At 40.8% G+C, this 17,652-nt stretch overlaps 1 protein-coding gene and 1 pseudogene across 4 annotated transcripts in view; one reads left to right on the forward strand and one right to left on the reverse strand.

The window, feature by feature from the left end:
* Positions 1-17,652, reverse strand: part of CSTPP1 (centriolar satellite-associated tubulin polyglutamylase complex regulator 1) — a 194,346-nt gene that overhangs the window by 56,090 nt on the left and 120,604 nt on the right. The gene's annotated exons all lie outside the window — the stretch shown is intronic.
* Positions 16,372-16,471, forward strand: LOC130829524 (U6 spliceosomal RNA; annotated as a pseudogene).

The raw sequence follows: 17,652 nt of genomic DNA on the forward strand, positions 1-17,652 counted from the left end.
CTAAGGGTCAAACTGGAGACAGCTTGGCCTCTGTCCATCTACATTTACTCTAAACTGAAGCCACAAAGATGCAAGAAATTCAGGTTTGCCATGGTACTCTCAGTGTCCATATAACTACCGCTATTCTACTGCGTTATTTCTGTTTTTCCAGGGCACTAGTCCTTGGGAGTTAGTCTGCAATGAATAGAAGGGGTAAATAACATACTTGGAAAAGACCAGGAACACAAAATTGTTAGAGGAGACACCAGTTTCATTTTTGGCTCAAGGAAGATAGAGGAGTTTTGTGTACGGCAGGCAGTGAAAAGGTGCTGGAATGCTCCAAAGCATTAAAATTAGAAAAGAGAAAATTCTACGTGATCAGCGATTAGCTTGAGAGACTGTTTTTGTTTTTGTTTTCCCATGGGAAGCTGAAACATGTTACATAACTCTGGCAGGCCTGCTTTTAATGATCTGTAAGCGTCAATGAAGCAAATATCATTTCAAGCTTTGAAGGGAGAGGAAAAAGGGTGTTTCAAGTCTCTCAAACAATTTACTGCACCAGGATTCCTAATAATCGTGTAGAGTATTTTTCCTTTTGACTGCAGAGCAAAGGAAAACGGAAACCTGTGGAAACTGGAGTTGGACAAGAAACAAAGCTCATAGATGAAATCCTGTCTAATACTGGCAACTGAAACAAAACCTACCCCTTATGTTCGTTACAAAACTGACCCAGCTCAGTCCCTTTTCTCCCCCCTCAGTGACTTTGTTTTTTTTTTTGGCACACAGGCTTAGTTGCTCCGTGGCATGCAGGATCTCCTGGAGCAGGGATTGAACCTTTGTCCCCTGCATCGGCAGAAGGATCCTTAACCACTGCGCCACCTAGGAAGCCCTCCCCCCTCGGTGATTTTTAAGTGTCACGAAAGGCTCTTCAGGCTGAACTAAACAATCACGGGAAAGTTCCTTCAGGAAAAAGATGCAGTGATTACTGCACTTTGTCTTGACCATGCCCTCGGTAGGCCATTTCCCCGCTAGAAATTTATTTCTCTAATTAGAGTGATAAGCTCAAAAGAAGCAATTTTAAGTTAACCAATAAAATAAAAATATCTCCAAATAACACAATACTTTTATTTCTGCAATAATTACCTTCTTTTATTCCAAAATGAAACTGTGACTATTTTTACTGCATGGTTAAAAAAGATGACTTTAAGAATCTATAAACTAGTGCCTCATAAAGTAGGCACTCAATAAATACTTGTTGAATGAAAGAATGAATAAATAGAGCGACACAATCATCTTCTCCCTACAGCCTCTGTTATTTTTGTATTAATCGAAGACTAATTTAAGTTCATGACAATCACATCAGCCTGTTGTCCAACACTCAACTCAAGTCTCTTGTAGTCTTACTGTTAAGCTGCATGTCATCATGCCTCCTTTTTTGGGGGGCCGTGCGCTGTGCGGCTTGTGGGACCTTAGTACCCCCTGCCCCGTCCCCTGCCCCCGCCCAGGGGTCAAACCTGCGTCCCCTGCAGTGGAAGTGCAGAGTCTTAACCACTGGACCGCCAGGGAATTCCCATGCCTCTTTTTTCTTGACGAGCTTTTTCGGTTGGGTATTTTTCAAACTCAATTTTTATTTATATTTATTTTTTAATAAATTTATTTATTTATTTATTGGCTGCATTGGGTCTTCATTGCTGCACACGGGCCTTCTCTAGTTGCGGCGAGCGGGGGCTACTCTTCATTGTGGTACGTGGGCTCCCCATTGCCGTGGCTTCTCTTGTTGCAGAGCACGGGCTCTAGGCATGTGGGCTTCAGCAGTTGTGGCACATGGGCTCAACAGTTGTGGTTCACAGGCTCTAGAGCGCAGGCTCAGTAGCTGTGGCGCACGGGCTTAGTTGCTCCGTGGCATGTGGGATCCTCCGGGACCAGGGCTCAAACCCACGTCCCCTGCATTGGCAGGCGGAGTCTTAACCACTGCGCCACCTAGGCAGTCCCCTATTTATATTTATTATATTTATATTTTCTTATTTGATTTGTGAAATGAGCCTGTGGCTGTAACACGTATGCTTGGAGCACAGAGGTAAAAGTTAACACACAAACAACAGATTAGATTCGCAGCCTCTCTGGCATCCTCTCTACATCACCTTTCGTGACACTCATTATACTGTATTACTTATTCATTCACTCATCTGTTTATTCAACAGATATTTACTAAGTCTTAATAAGTGCCAGGCCCCATTCTCAATGCTGAGGACACAGCAATGAACAAAAGGAACTCAAATCCCTGCCCCTGTGGAGTTTACATGAGAGTGCGGGGAGGGTCAGGCAAAACACAAGAAGAACACATCATGAAAAACAAAATAGTACAGTGTTTGTTCCACATTAAAAGAAACTACAGAGACATTACCAAGTGCAATGTGTAAACCTTGATTTGACCCTGGGTCAGAAACCAAACAGCCATTAAATATATTTGAGAACAACCGGGGAAACCGTGATTTCGCACTGGATGTTAGACCATGTTATGGAATTATTGTTCACTTTCTTAAGTGTGATAATGAGCCTGGGGTTATGCAGCAGAAGAGGAGACTGTCCTTACTTTTAGGAGACTGAGTGTGTAGGGTTAAGTGTCATGACTCTTGGAACTTAGCTTCAAATGATCTGTCTGTATCTATCTACCCATCTACCTACCTACATACCTATTTGCACAAATGTAAAACATGTTAGCATTTGGTGAATCCAAGTTACTCCTATAACTTTCTTGTAGGTTTGAAAATCTTTTAAATGAAGAGTGGTGGGTGCAGGGGAAATCTACTGTATTTCTGGTTAGAGGGGTAGGACATGATTAATTGATTTGACCTTTGTTACTCAGTATTTTTCCATAAGTGTGTTAATCCCTCCTCTTGAAAAGATTTCCTTTCATTATACACATAGCAACACTGGTCCCATCACTTTCCCTTTCCTATTGCAGCCGTAGGAAAGGCTGGGATAGGGGTCCGCCACAGGATAGGACGTTCTCTCAAAATGAAACACCTCTTTGTTATGACTTTGTTAAATCAACATTTGTTAAGTGGAGCACAGGGTACCAGGTGGTGAGTCTTATTCAACAACAGACCACAAGAGAAACTGAAATAGAGATGTTTATTATGGACAGGTCCTGGAGGAGGCACAAAGCATACCTCAAGGGGCCACAGGGCGAGGTCAAGGCAGAGTGCAGACAGAGAGCGACAGGACCTGGGGCAACAAGCCTTTATTAGGGTCTGCAGGTAGAGAACTTTGGGGTTCCTGGGGTAAGGCCAGATTGGTCAATTCAAACCAAAAGAGTGGCCTTTTGGAAAGCGCCCACTGGGGTCTTATCTAAGGGACAAGGGGAAAGCCCTGGGAGGCAGGGGAGGCTGCTGAACACAAGGGCTAGTGGGAAAGTCACGTTAGGAACTTAACATTTGTTTGCGACTTTGCAGGCTGTTATGTAAGACAGGCATTTGGCTGAGGACGCTGGTGTCATTTAAGGTCTCTGCAGGCCAAACAACATGGACGCCAAGGCAGCAACAGGATGGAGTAGCTTAGCGGAACTCTCAGCACTCCTCAAACTTGATCTGAAATAATGCCTTTATAACTTATTTCAGGAAAGTAATATAATAATTACAAAATGTAAGAAGAAAATAACTACAAAGTGTGAAGCAAATAAACCATGAAGCCAGTAATGTGGGGTCTATACTAGATTCTCATGGTTGCTGTAACAAATTACCACAAACTTGGTGGCCTGAAACTACTGAAATTTATTCTCCTATAGTTAGGGAGGCCATAAGTCCAAAATAAGTCTTAAAAGGGCTAACATCAAGGTGTCAGCAGGGGGACTTCCCTGGTGGCACAGTGGTTAAGCATCTGCCTGACGATGCAGGGGACTTGGGTTCGATCCCTGGTCCGGGAAGATCCCACATGCCACGGAGCAACGAAGCCTGTGTGCGCCACAACCACTGAAGCCCGCGAGCTCAAGAGCCCGTGCTCCACAACAAGAGAAGCCACCGCCGTGAGAAGCCCACGCACTGCGACAAAGAGTAGCCCCTGCTCACCTCAACCAGAGAAAGCCTGCGCGCAGCAACGAAGACCCATCGCAACCAGATAAATAAATGAATAAATAAATAAAATAAAAGGTGTCAGCAGGCCTGGTTCCTTCTGGAGGTTTGGGAAGCTATTTCTTTGGCTTTGCCCTCTACTAGAGGCTGTCCTCATTCCTCGACTTGTGGGCCCACATCACGTCACCTTCCCCCCCCCCCCCGCTGCCTTTTTCCTTTTCTGTCATCAAATCTCCCACAGTCTGCCTCTTATAAAGGGTACCTGGATTACATTGAGATAATCCAGGGTAATCTCCCCCATCTCAAGATCCTTGACTTAATTATATCTGCAAAGTTCTTCTTGCCATATAAGATAACATTCGCAGGTTCCAGGGATTAGGACCTGGATATCTTTGGGGGCCATTATTCAGCCTACCGCAGAGTGAGAGAAAACAAAGGGTCATATGAGTAAGAAGTAAAGGAGGGAATCGTCACGCATTCTTTGAAAATAAGTTAGCAGGCACAGTGTCATTCCTCCTCAGAAAGGGTGTCCTCATCACCATAAAACACTTGGACTGAGATGGTAAACCCGCATGGACGTACTCAGACTCCAGCTTGACTCTGTCGCACGAATTATTTCACTGCTATACCTCCATTTCCTCATCTTTAAAATGGAGATGATACTAACACTCAGATGGTGGTTGAGAAGATTCAATACTATACTGCATGTAAGGATTTAACACAGTTCCTGACACATGGTGAGTGCTCATTAAATGACAGCTGTTGGACTTCCTAGGTGGCGCAGTGGTTAAGAATCTGCTTGCCAATGCAGGGGACACGGGTTCGAGCCCTGCCCTGGGAAGATTCCACATGCCACGGAGCAACTAAGCCCGTGTGCCACACACACACACACACACACACACACAAAATAAAATAAATAAATAAATAAATGACAGCTGTTGTAACAATTATTTTCTTATTCACAGCACAGGCTGTGCAACCCTGGTGATGCCGAATCAGGACACAGTTTTCCCAGAGGCCTCTAGTGACTCCTTCCTCCATGTGCATTCCATTTAAGTCAGTAAGTAAAGCTTACTGAAGTATCAAAACGTAAAAAAAATTTTAAAAAGCATATCTTCTCTCTAAACTGTATCACACAGCTTCTTGGCTTGCTGAAGAGATGACAGCGAACACGCCTAGGCTTCTGTTTATTCCCTCTGCTTCAACGTCATGACTACCATTTGCTGCCCTGGGTCACAACAGAAAGATACCCTCAAAGAACAAAAAGATTAATAAAGCCTTTACACGTCCCCTACATGGTAAGTGACCTTAAAATACTGTTTGCTTGTTTGTTTTTAATGCGGATTTTCTCTTCACTAGTGACTTTCTTTTCTGATAACATTTATCACCACTGTCAGCGTGTGGCTGAGGCAACACTTTAGACCCTCCTCACTGCTGTTTCACCTGCCGCCGCCGACCTGATCCGTACTTGAAGGCTATGCATTTATGAGTAAACGGATTCTCTGTCGAATTCTTGGGAGACTTTCTGCCTCTCCTACAAAGACACATATAAACTCTGCAAACACTGGCTTCTCAGGGGCCATTCTTACTTACCTTCAAATCAGTGACCATGTTCTGAACATGCTGGAAGTTTGACTGCTGTGTTGGTGAGTTGCTAAGGAGAGTTCCACCATGTCAGACACTAGCCTGGGGCCCTGTCTCGTGATTAATGCAAATCAAAACACAAGTAAATTAGCCAGTGTAGGGTGTGATAGTATCTTCTATTTAATGACCTTATCAGACCCAAGTGGCCCCGTAAACTACTCTGTCCACCTGGGGTTCAAGAGTTCTTATGCTTTTGTTCACAATGAATATGAGCCCGTCTTTGAGGCGAGCGATGGGCACTGTGTATCCGCATGTGTATATAAGTAAACAGGGAGGCTCTAGGCTCCCCAGGGATTAAGCCGTATTAATTCTTGTTTCTAAGCTTTTACTGTCAACATCAGTTCTCTGGCTTAATTGAGCCCTCTGTTGACATACTTTTTTGTTTGTTGGTTTAATTCCCCCCCAAATTACTCCTTGCCCTCAGGAAAGGTGTGTGAACTAGCAAGTATTCTCATCTTTGCTGTGGACTGGGGCCTCTCAGTCTTAGCTGTGGCCCATTTTGGATGCAAAGGAGAGCAGGACACTCAGACAGGCTGGTGTACTACACAGTTAAAATGTAATGAATTCTCGTATTTGTTAAATATAAATATAGGTTTTTATATTTTATCTCAACCAAACCAAACAAAATCAGTTTTTGCATTAACTGTCATGGAAACTCTGCACATCTCTGGTGTTTGCAGGCTGACTATACATTTTAGGTATGCCTGCTAAGTGCTACTAAAATTTATTTTTATCAGTTCTGTTTTTTATTTCATTTAATTAATTAATTAATTTTGGCTGCATTGGGTCTTAGTTGTGGTGAGCGGGGGCCGCTCTCCGCTGCGGACTCTCACTGTGGCGGCTTCTCTTGCTGCGGAGCATCGGCTCGAGGCACGTGGGCTCAGTAGTTGTGGCTCCTTGGCTCTAGAGCATGGGCTCAATAGTTGTGGCTCCTTGGCTCTAGAGCATGGGCTCAGTAGTTGTGGCTCCTTGGCTCTAGAGCATGGGCTCAGTAGTTGTGGCGCACGGGCTTCGTTGCTCCGGGCATGTGGGATCTTCCCGGACCAGGGATCCAACCCGTGTCCCCTGCGTTGGCAGACGGATTCTTAACCACTGCACCACCGGGGAAGTCCCATCAGTTCTGTTCTCAGTGCAATATATGCAATACAAAAATAGTTTATACATTTTAGTTTACGAAACAGATGTAATGAATACTGTGATACAGGGTGCTTCCTTCTTTGTATTTTCCAGGAATCTAAAAAGCCATGAGTTTTTCTCGTCCTACTCACAACGGCTTATGCATTAGGTGTATGTTAGTAACAGTATAAACACAACTGCCATTTATGGAGCATGCTACCGCGTGCTAAGCACCATACAGAGTACTTTTTACAACGTGGTGGTTTTAAGATATGTTCACAAAATTCTATGATGCTCCCCTCCCTCCCCTTGAGTATGGGTTAAACTTAGTGATTCAAGTCTAAAGCACAGAATAAAATGAAAGTGACAGTACGTGACTTCAGAGACTTGGTCATAAAAGGTACTCATGCTTCCTGCTTGCTCTCTGTCTGAGATCACTTTTTCTGGGGAAGCCACTACCATATCTTGAGGAACTTACAATGAACGGAGGCCTTCTGCTAGCAGTGATACGAGTTTAGAAACAGACCTTCCAGTCCCATTCAGGCCTTCAGGTGACTGCAGCCCCAACCCAAATCTTGATTTCAACCTTATGAAGTACCTTGAGCCAGAATCACCCAAGTAAGCTGCTCCTGGATTCCTGACCCTCTGAAACTGTGTGCTGTAAGTATTTATTGTTTTAAACCTCCAAGTTTTGGGGTAATTTTTTATACACCGGTAGACAACTAATACATATATATTTAACTAGTACACATATATTATCTTTTTTATTCCCACAACCACCATGGAATATGTAGTATCATCTTCATGCAAATTAGGAAACGAAGGCTCAGGTGGTTAAGTAATTTATTCAAGGTCATAAGCTAGTAACGGTAGACCCATGACACCACGCCCATATTCTCTGTACTGTATTATACTATGCTTTTCAGGTCCTGTTTCTTTCAGGAAGCTCATTAACTATCTCTCCCACCTTTGATTAGCCTGCTGTCAATGCTTTTATGCAAATAATGGATTAGAAAAAAAAGACAGGCTTAAGAATAGTCCAGAATTATACCTCTGCAGTCTTCCCTTCAGTATGACATGAACCCATTAATTAGCACAATTTGATACGACTGTTCAACCCGTTGTATGTCATCCAGCCTATATTCTTTCTGCTTATTCACAAGAATAGCATGGAGATGTTGTCAAGGTCTTGTTGAAACCCAACTAAACTAATCATATACAATAAATATAGTTAAATTTTAGCATAATCTCATGATTAATATAGCTAATAAATAAATATAGCTAAGTACAGCTTTCTCCCAATTTAACAGTCAGTAATCCCTTCAAAAATGGATTGTTCCATTTCATTCCTTTCTATGGCTGAGTAATATTCCATGTATATATGTGCCATATCTTCTTTATGTACTCATCTGTCGATGGACATTTAGGTTGCTTCCATGTCCTGGCTATCGTAAATAATGCTGCAATGAACATTGTGGTACATGTATCTTTTTGAAGTATGGTTTTCTCCAGGTATATGCCCAGAAGTGGGATTGCTGGGTCACATGGTAGTTCCATTTTTAGTTTTTTAAGGAACCTGCATACTGTTTTCCATAGTAGCTATGTGAAGTAAGCCAGAAAAAGAAAAACAAATACCATATGCTAACATATATATATGGAATCTAGAAAAATGGTACTGATGAACCTAGTGGCAGGGTAGGAATAGAGATGCAGACATAGAGAGCGGACTTGAGGACACTGGTGGGTAGGGGAAGCTGGGACGTAGTGGAGAGTAGCACTGTAACACTGACATATACACACTACCAGATGTAAAACAGATAGCTAGTGGGAAGCTGCTACAGAGCACAGGGAGATCAGCTTGATGCTTTGTGAAGACCTAAAGGGGTGGGATAGGGAGGATGGGAGGGAGGCTCAAGAGGGAGGGGATACGGGGACATATGTATACATGTGGCTCTTTCACTTTGTTGTACAGCAGAAACGGACAATACTGTAAAACAGTTATACTCCAATAAAGATAAAAAACAAAACAAAACAAAACAAAACAAAACAAAAAAAACAAAAAAGCAGAGTGTCTGCATCGCCTGTTTCCCTTCTACCTGCTTCAGTGTTATTGCCATCACCATCATTCCACAGTTATCACTGATTTTGATAAATAAGTGCTTTACACGCAGTATTTGATTTACACCTCACAGCTACCCTATGAAGTAGGTTCTCTTATCACTTCTCTTTTACCAACAAGGAAATTTGGCTTATAGAGATAAATAATTTGCCTAATGTCATTTTACTAAGAAGTGAAAGCTGGGGTTGAAATTGGGCCTTCTTTACACCAAGCCTGGGCTCTTTGTCTTTTTAAAATAAATTTATTTATTTATTGGCTGTGTTGGGTCTTCATTGCTGTGCACAGGCTTTCTCTAGTTGCGGACAGTGGGGGCTACTCTTCATTGTGGTGTGTGGGCTCCTCATTGCCGTGGCTTCTCTTGTTGTGGAGCGTGGGCTCTAGGCGCGTGGGCTTCAGTAGTTGCGGCACACAGGCTCAACAGTTGTGGCTCACGCGCTCTAGAGCACAGGCTCAGTAGTTGTGGTGCACGGGCTTAGCTCTCCTCAGCATGTGGGATCTTCCTGGGGCAGGGCTCGAACCCGTGTCCCCTGCATCGGCAGGTGGATTCGTAACCACTGCGCCACCTAGGAAGTCCTGGGCTCTTTCTCTTTTCCTTTTTTTCTCTTCTCTCCTCCCCTCCCTCCTTCCCTCATCCACTCCCACCCTCTTCTTTTTCAATAAACTCTGATAGGCTTACAGTGACTACAACTTCCTTTTCTAAATACCTACAATTTATTCTTTTTCATAAATAGTTGAAGAATGTCATCCAAGGTGGATGTCAAGGTCACCAGACCTCAGTCTGCTGAAATGACTTTCTGACGCCAATCTTCTGGAACTTCTCCTCTCTACCCCCTGCACCACCCTCGCCCTGCCCATCCCCCACCCCTCCCTGCAACATGCACACCTTCCACTTTCTCAAAGCCTGCCCGCAGTGGTTCAGCCAGCTTACCTACTGGGCCTCAGCACCTGGGAATGTAAATTAGGCCCAGAAACTTGAGCTTATTTAAAGCTGTTAAGTGATCTCGTATAATCTCAGCTATATTTGATCTCATTCCCTGGAACCAGTGTTTATTTTATCTTTTCCAGTCCAAAGAGCATCCTCTTTGACTGAGAAGACTAAATCAAAATAAGAGGTTTTGTTTTCTTACTTTCATTCATTAATATCACACATCCACCTAGTCCTCATTGTTCTTTTTGCTCTGATGTAATTTTTTTTGTAGGTATAGGAATTTTATTTATGTAAATATAAATAGGAACAATGTGTTACATTCTCAAAATAGATCCTGAATTCTAGTACATAAAAATTCCAATAATCCAACATCCTCATTATGTTCTTTTGCAGTCACCTCCAGCTTGCTCTGATGTAATTTTTTAAAAAGGAAGACTTTTTATATTGTCTTCAGTATTTTGCCACAATTCTCAGTTTTCCTAGTCTCTTATTTCCCCTTTAATTTAATACCCTGTGAATATAAACATGCATTTGTACATGTAGTTGATCTCTGGACAACACAGGGGTTAGGGGCACTCGCCCCCCATGCAGTTGAAAATCTGCCTATAAATTGTGACTCCCCCAGAAGTTAACTACTAATAGCCTACTACGGACCTGAAGCCTTACTGATAACATGTCGATTAACCCATATTTTACATTATATTATTATATACTGTATTCTTACATAAAGTAAGTTAGAGAAAAGGAAACATTATTAAGAAAATCATAAAAAAGAGAAAACACACTTACAGCACTGTACTGTATTTACACTGTAACGTTTACATAGTCTGTTTACAAGTGAATCGTCTGTCAGCACCTACATCGATATTGTCTTATATGATACAAAACACTGTAGATGTTATATGTATTACTAACACTAGACATCAACAATGAAAAGACAGTGTGAAGAAGGAATTCATATTTACCTACAGGTATAATGAGTCATGTGTTGATAGGGAAGTAGCAGCAATGCGATTGCTTTATGGGAGTCCAGCCTATCCACAAATGACTGTGTACAGTATTATAATGTATACAGCATTACAGTCACATTCATGATAGAGTACTGGAAATATTGCTGCGGTTTAAAAAAAACACTCACCTGTTGTGACAGGATGATACAAAGTTTCTCCAGTTACAGGAAAGTGAGGCAATGGTGATATAACGTATGGTAATATAATTCTTTGAAAGCAAAGTTATAAAACAGGAAGAAAACTAACAGAGTGTTAATGTTGTATTAAATGTCACTCACCTCATGTGTGTGTAAGGATAGGCTATCCCCTCAATACCAGTCCTGCACACAGTGTTCTACATGATACATGCTTAGGTGGTGAGGATGGTGGCGACACAAAAACATCTCATGTGCTTCTTGCTGTTCAGTTACTAGATTTTCACACAGATACCCACACGCACACACAGAGCAGATAAGTTTATTAACTGGAAGGCATGATTATTTACTATTCGTTACACAGAAGCAGATCATCATGAAGGTGGTCACACTGAGTAGGCCGAGGAGGAGGAGGAAGAGGAGGGGCTGGTCTTGCCGTCTCCAGGGTGGCAGAGGCGGAAGACGAGGCAGGAGAGGCAGGCACACTCGGTGTAACATATATTTATGGAAATATATCACAATTTCTGCCTGACTTTGCTGCTTTTTCATTTCTTTAAAAATATTTTTATATAACACTAATCCTTCTTTTACTGTTTGCTTTAGTTTCAGTGCCCATATCATAGAAGGGTCCATGTCATAAAAGAAGTCAAAAGCAATCGTGAATAACTAGAACCCTTCTGCCAGACTGTCTAATGTCAGTATGTTTTCTGGCGCTACCTCTACGTCTTCTTCCTCATCGCCTGGCGCTGGTTCAGAAGCACGCATCTCCACCAAGTCATCTTCTGTTAATGCCTCTGCTGTGGTGTCTATTAGTTCTTGAATTTCTCTGAGATTCATATATCCATATCTTGAAACCTCTCAAATCACCCCCCGCTTTTTTTTTTCCTTCTATATCCACAATCTCTTTCATGCTTTCCTCGATTGGCTCTGTTGTAAATGTGCAACATCTGGACACAGTTTTCTGCAGCAGGATTTTATTGTTTTGGGCTTGATGGCTTTCATGACTTCTTCTGTAACAACAATGGCATCTACAATGGTGTAATCTTTACAGATGTCATGATGTCCTCTCTATCGGGACTCTCTTCCACAGTGTTGACAATCCTCTCCATAGAGTGCCACGTACAGTGAGCCTTAAAGGTCCTTATTATCCCTTGATCTAGAGGCCAAATTAGAGACACTGTGTTTGGGGGCAAGTAGACCACTTCGATGCCTTCGGTGTTGAATTCAAGGGGTTCTGGGCAGTCAGGGGCATTGTCCAATACCAAAAGAACTTTAAAAGGCAGTCCCTTCCTGGCAAGGTACTTCCTGATTTCACGGACAAAGTGTCAATGAGACCAATCCAAAAAAGGGCTCTCATCCAGGCCTTCTTGTTGTACGACCAAAAGACTGGCAGCTGGTGTTTATCTTTTTCCTTCAAGGTTTGAGAATTAGCAGCTTTACAGATGAGGGTAGTCCTGACCGTGCACTTGACTGCATTTGCAAAAAACAGGAGAGTTAGCCTATTTCTTTCTGCCTTAAATTCTGGTGCTTACTTCTCTTCCTTACTAATCAATGTCCTTTATGACATTTAGAGTAGGGTACTTTCATCTGCATTAAAAACCTGTCCAGGCAGATATCCTTTCTCCTCAATGATTTTCTTAATGGCTTCTGGGAACTCATTGCCTTTTGGTCAGCAGAAGCCGCTTCTCCTGCTATCTTGACATTTTTTAAGCCACACCTCTTTCCAAAATTATCAAACCATCGTTTGCTGACATTAAATTCTCCAGCTTTAGATCTTTCACCTTCCGTTTGCTTTAAGTTGTCATATAACAACTTTGCTTTTTCTCAAATCATATTAGAGTCTATAGGTATGCCTTTCTTATAGCAATCCTGCACCCAGATAAAAGCTGTATTTTCAATGAGATAAAATGTGCAATATTCAATATTCCTCAAAAAGTGCAAGGTTTTTGAGACTGCTGACCTAGCTGCAACATGACTTCACGAATTTCCCTTTCTTCTCCCCCTTTCTCTTTCTTTCTTCCTTCCTTCCTTCCTTTCTTTCCTTCTTTCTTTCTTTCTTTTTCTTTCAACAATGGTCCTTATATTGAATTCATTTATTTTGAAATGGTGGTCAGTCGTAGCTGCAGACCTCAATCTATGGTACGTATCAAGCAATTCAACTTTTTCTTGTCATGTCATGACTTTTCTCTGCTTCTTGGCAGCACTTCCAGCATCACTAGTGGCACTTCATATGGGTCCAATGGTTTTATTCAAGGTTTACAGTATTGCACTAAACATGATGAAAAATATATGAGATCTGCAAGAGATCACTTTTTACTGTGATAAGTAGGACTGGAGATAAGAACTTCCCAGGTGGAGATGATTAGTGTCACATGGCGCTTTAAATGGATACTCACTGATGCCTGAGCTCACTGCAATAGCAACAGGAGGTGGCTACAAAATTCTTACAGTTGTACAGTATGCACTAGAGTTAATTTTATGCAGTTATGATTTAATACTCCATCTTTATGTTTGTTTACATTTCTCTAGAAAGTGAATGATGCCACATATGATCTGTAAGTATGTGTGTAAATTTTTATAAATTTTAGCTTTTTATAATATATTTGACTATTTTTATAGTAGTAAATGATATAATAGTAGTAAATGATAAAATGATAAAACCATCTACATTCATTTTAGGCATTCATGACACCTAATTTTAAAATAATTTTTTTAGATTCTTCTAGGATACGTGGTTCATCTATGAATTTTTTTCAAATTGTTGCCAGTCTCTAAAAAAATTTCCAATATATTTATTGAAAAAATCTGTGTATAAGTGGATCTGTGCAATTCAAACTCATGTTATTCAAGGATCAACTGTACTGTGAACGAGGCACTTGGCTAGATGCTAGGAACACAGGGATGAGCAAGACAGAGAAATGTTCTCATGAAGCTTATGGTCTAATGAAGAAGACAGAATTTAAGCAAACAATTATATGTATGAAAAGTGTTAGGAAAAGAGCTTATAAGAAGCATATTAAGCCTTATTTAAAAGTTCAGAAAAGTCTTCCTAGAAAAAGAGACATTTAAAAAAGGATATATTACCAGGACTTGTTAGGTGGCGCAGTGGTTAAGAATCTGCCTGCCAGGGACCAACATGGGTCCGATCCCTGCCCCAGGAAGATACCATATACCGTGGAGCAACTAAGCCCATGCACCACAACTATGAAGCCTGCTCTCTAGAGCCTACATGCCACAACTACTGAGCCCATGTGCTGCAACTACTGAAGCCTGCATGCCTAGAGCCCGTGCTTCGAAACAAGAGAAGCCACCACAATGAGGAGCCCGCACACCACAATGAAGAGTACCCCCACTTGCCACAACTAGAGAAAGCCTGTGTGTAGCAACGAATACCCAATGCAGCCAATAAATAAATAAATAAACAAAACAAAACTGTATCTATATGCACACACACACAAAAGATATATTACCAATATTATATAAATGCCTTCAGAAATGACAGGAGAAAATACTTCCAAACTCATTTTATGAGGCCAGCATAATCCTGACACACCAGATAGATATTACAAGAAAATAAAGCTGCAATCTAAAATACATCATGCAGGGGCTTCCCTGGTGACACAATGGTTAAGAATCCACCTGCCAATGCAAGGGACACGGGTTTGATCCCTTGTTTGGGAAGATTCCACATGCTGTGGAGAAGCTAAGGCCATGCACCACAACTACTGAACTCGCATGCTGCAGCTACTGAAGCCTGCGCGCCTAGAGCCCGTGCTCCACAACTAGAGAAGCCACTGCAATGAGAAGCCCGAGCACTGCAAACAAAGAGTAGTCCCCGCTTGACACAGCTAGAGAAAGTCCGCACAGCAATAAAGACCCAATGCGGCCAGTAAATAAATAAATAAATAAATAAATAAAATTATAAAAATAATAATGCTATTTAAAATAGTAGCACAAAGCATGAAATATATATAGATAAATTTAATAAAATGTGTAAGATCTATATATTAAACAGTATAAAGTCTTGCTGAGACACCTTAAAGAAGACCTAAGAAAAAATTTACTATGTTCATGGATTGGAAGATACAATATTGCAAAGATGACAATTCTCCCCAAATTGATCTTCAGATTCTTCACATCTCAATCAAATTCTTGTTAGGCTTCTTTTTTCTTTTTGTAGACATTGACGTTCATTCTAAAAGTTATATGGAAATGCAAGGGACCTCTAATGACCAAAACAATCTTGAAAATGCAAAAGTTGAAGGGCATACACTACCTTTCTATAAAGAAAAAGCAAGCAAGACTAAAGTTCAACAAATAGATCAATGGAACAAATCAGAGAATCCAGAAATACACCCACACTTTTATAATCAACTGATTTCTTTTACAAAGGAACCAAAAAATTTAAATGGGAAAGGTAAAGTCTTTCAAAAAGTGGTGCTGGAACAAACAACTAGCTATCCATATGGAAACAAAACAAAACAAAACAAAACCCTGACCTCAACTTCAAACCACACACAAAAACTAATTCAAGATGGATTATATATCTAAACATAAAAGCTAAATTTCTAATGATTTTAGATGAAAATGTAGAGCAATACTGTTACAAACTTAGTGTAGGCAAAGATTTTTTTAAAGTGGACTCAGAAGGCCTAACATGAAAGGAAAAAATTGATAAAATAGACTTTTAAAACTTTTGCTCAATAAAAGACTCCATTAAGGAAATAAATAAAGCAACCAAAGAACGGGAGAGAGATTTGCAATACACATATCTGACTTGCAACCAGAGTATATAAAGAACTGCTGCTCAATGAGGAAAACAAACAACCTACTAAAAAATGGGCAAGAGATTTGAAGAGGTATTTTACAGAAGAAAAGGTCAATAAGTAGTAAAAAAGGGTTCAACATCATTAGTCATCAGGAAAATGCAAATTAAAACCACAGTAAGAAACTAGAAAGGCTACTTCATACCCATTACAAAAGCTAAAGTTAAAAAGGCTATGCTTGGACTTCCTAGGTGGTGCAGTGGGTAAGAATCTGCCTGCCAATTCAGGGGACACGGGTTTGATCCCTGCCCCAGGAAATACCACATGCAGCAGAGCAACTAAGCCCGTGTGCCACAACTATTGAGCCTGCGCTCTAGAGCCCGTGAGCCACAACTATTGAGCCCATGTGCCACAACTACTGAAGCCCACATGCCTAGAGCCTGTGCTCTGCAACAAGAGAGGCCACCGCAATGAGAAGCCCGCACACTATAATGAAGAGTAGCCCGCACTCGCCACAACTAGAGAAAGCCCGTGTGCAGCAATGAACACCCCACACAGCCAATGAAATAAATAAATAAATAAATTTATTAAAAAAAAGGCTATGCTTGCTTCAGAAGCACATACATTAAAATTGGCACAATGCAGAGATTAGCATGGTCCCTGTGCAAAGATGACACACAAATTTGTGAAGCAGTCCATATTTTAAAAAATAACCTTACTGTGGTAATCATTTCACAACATACACATATGTCAAATCATCACATAGCATACCTTAAACCTACACAACGTTATACGTCAATTATATCTGAAAGCTGGGGGAAAAAAGACGACTGACAACACTAAATGTTAGCAAGGATGTGTAACAACTGGAATTTTCAGATACTGCTGATAGGAGTATAAAACAGTACAACCAACTTGGAAAACAGTTTGTCAGCAATTTTACCCTTAGATATTTACTCAGAGAAATAAAAACATGTATCCACAAAATTCAGCCTCCTTTCATGATTAAAAACTTTGAAAAATTTGGATATAGAAGGAATGCACTTCAACAAAATAAAGGCTGTATATGACAAGTCCACTGCTAACATCATATTCAGCAGTGAAAAGTTGAAAGCTCTCCCTCTAAGATCAGGAACAAGACAAGGGTGCCCATTCTCACCACCCCTATTCAACATAGTACTGAAAGTTTTAGCCCAAGCAATTAGCCCAGAAAAAGAAACAAAAGCATCCAAACCAGAAAGGTAGAAGTAAAATTGTTTCTGTTTGTAGATGATATGACCTTATACATAGAAAATCCTAAAAACTACAATCGAACCCCCAAAACTGTTAGAACTAATAAATTAATCCAGTAAAGTTGCAGGACACAAAATCAACATACAAAAATTAGTTGCATTTTTATATTGGGTTGGCCAAAAGGTTTGTTTGTTTTTTTCCATAAGATGGCTATAATAGCACTTAGTTGTCTTTAACTTCATTCAAAACAATTTTGTTAGATTGCATGTGACAGCTGTCATATCAGTGTGCATTTAAAAAAAAAAATTGGTGAATTTTTGGAGGGCAGACAGCAGTATCAAGAAGAAATACTGCAGCTTGTGAAATGAAAACCATAGCCACAGAAAGATAGAGAAAATGAAAAGTCACAGGAGTTTGTACCAGATGAAGGAACAAGATAAAGCTGCAGAAAAACAACTAAATGAGGTGGAGACAGGCAACACTCCAGAAAAAGAATTCAGAATAATGACAGGGAAGATGATCCAGGACTTTGAAAAAAGACTGGGTGCAAAAACTGAGAAGATGCAAGAAAAGTTAACAAAGACCTAGAAGAATTAAAGAACAAACAAACAGAGATAAGCAATACAACTGAAATGAAAAATACGCTAGAAGGA

This window comes from Hippopotamus amphibius, chromosome 9 (assembly GCF_030028045.1).
Source record: "Hippopotamus amphibius kiboko isolate mHipAmp2 chromosome 9, mHipAmp2.hap2, whole genome shotgun sequence".
In the NCBI taxonomy this organism is placed as follows: domain Eukaryota; kingdom Metazoa; phylum Chordata; class Mammalia; order Artiodactyla; family Hippopotamidae; genus Hippopotamus; species Hippopotamus amphibius.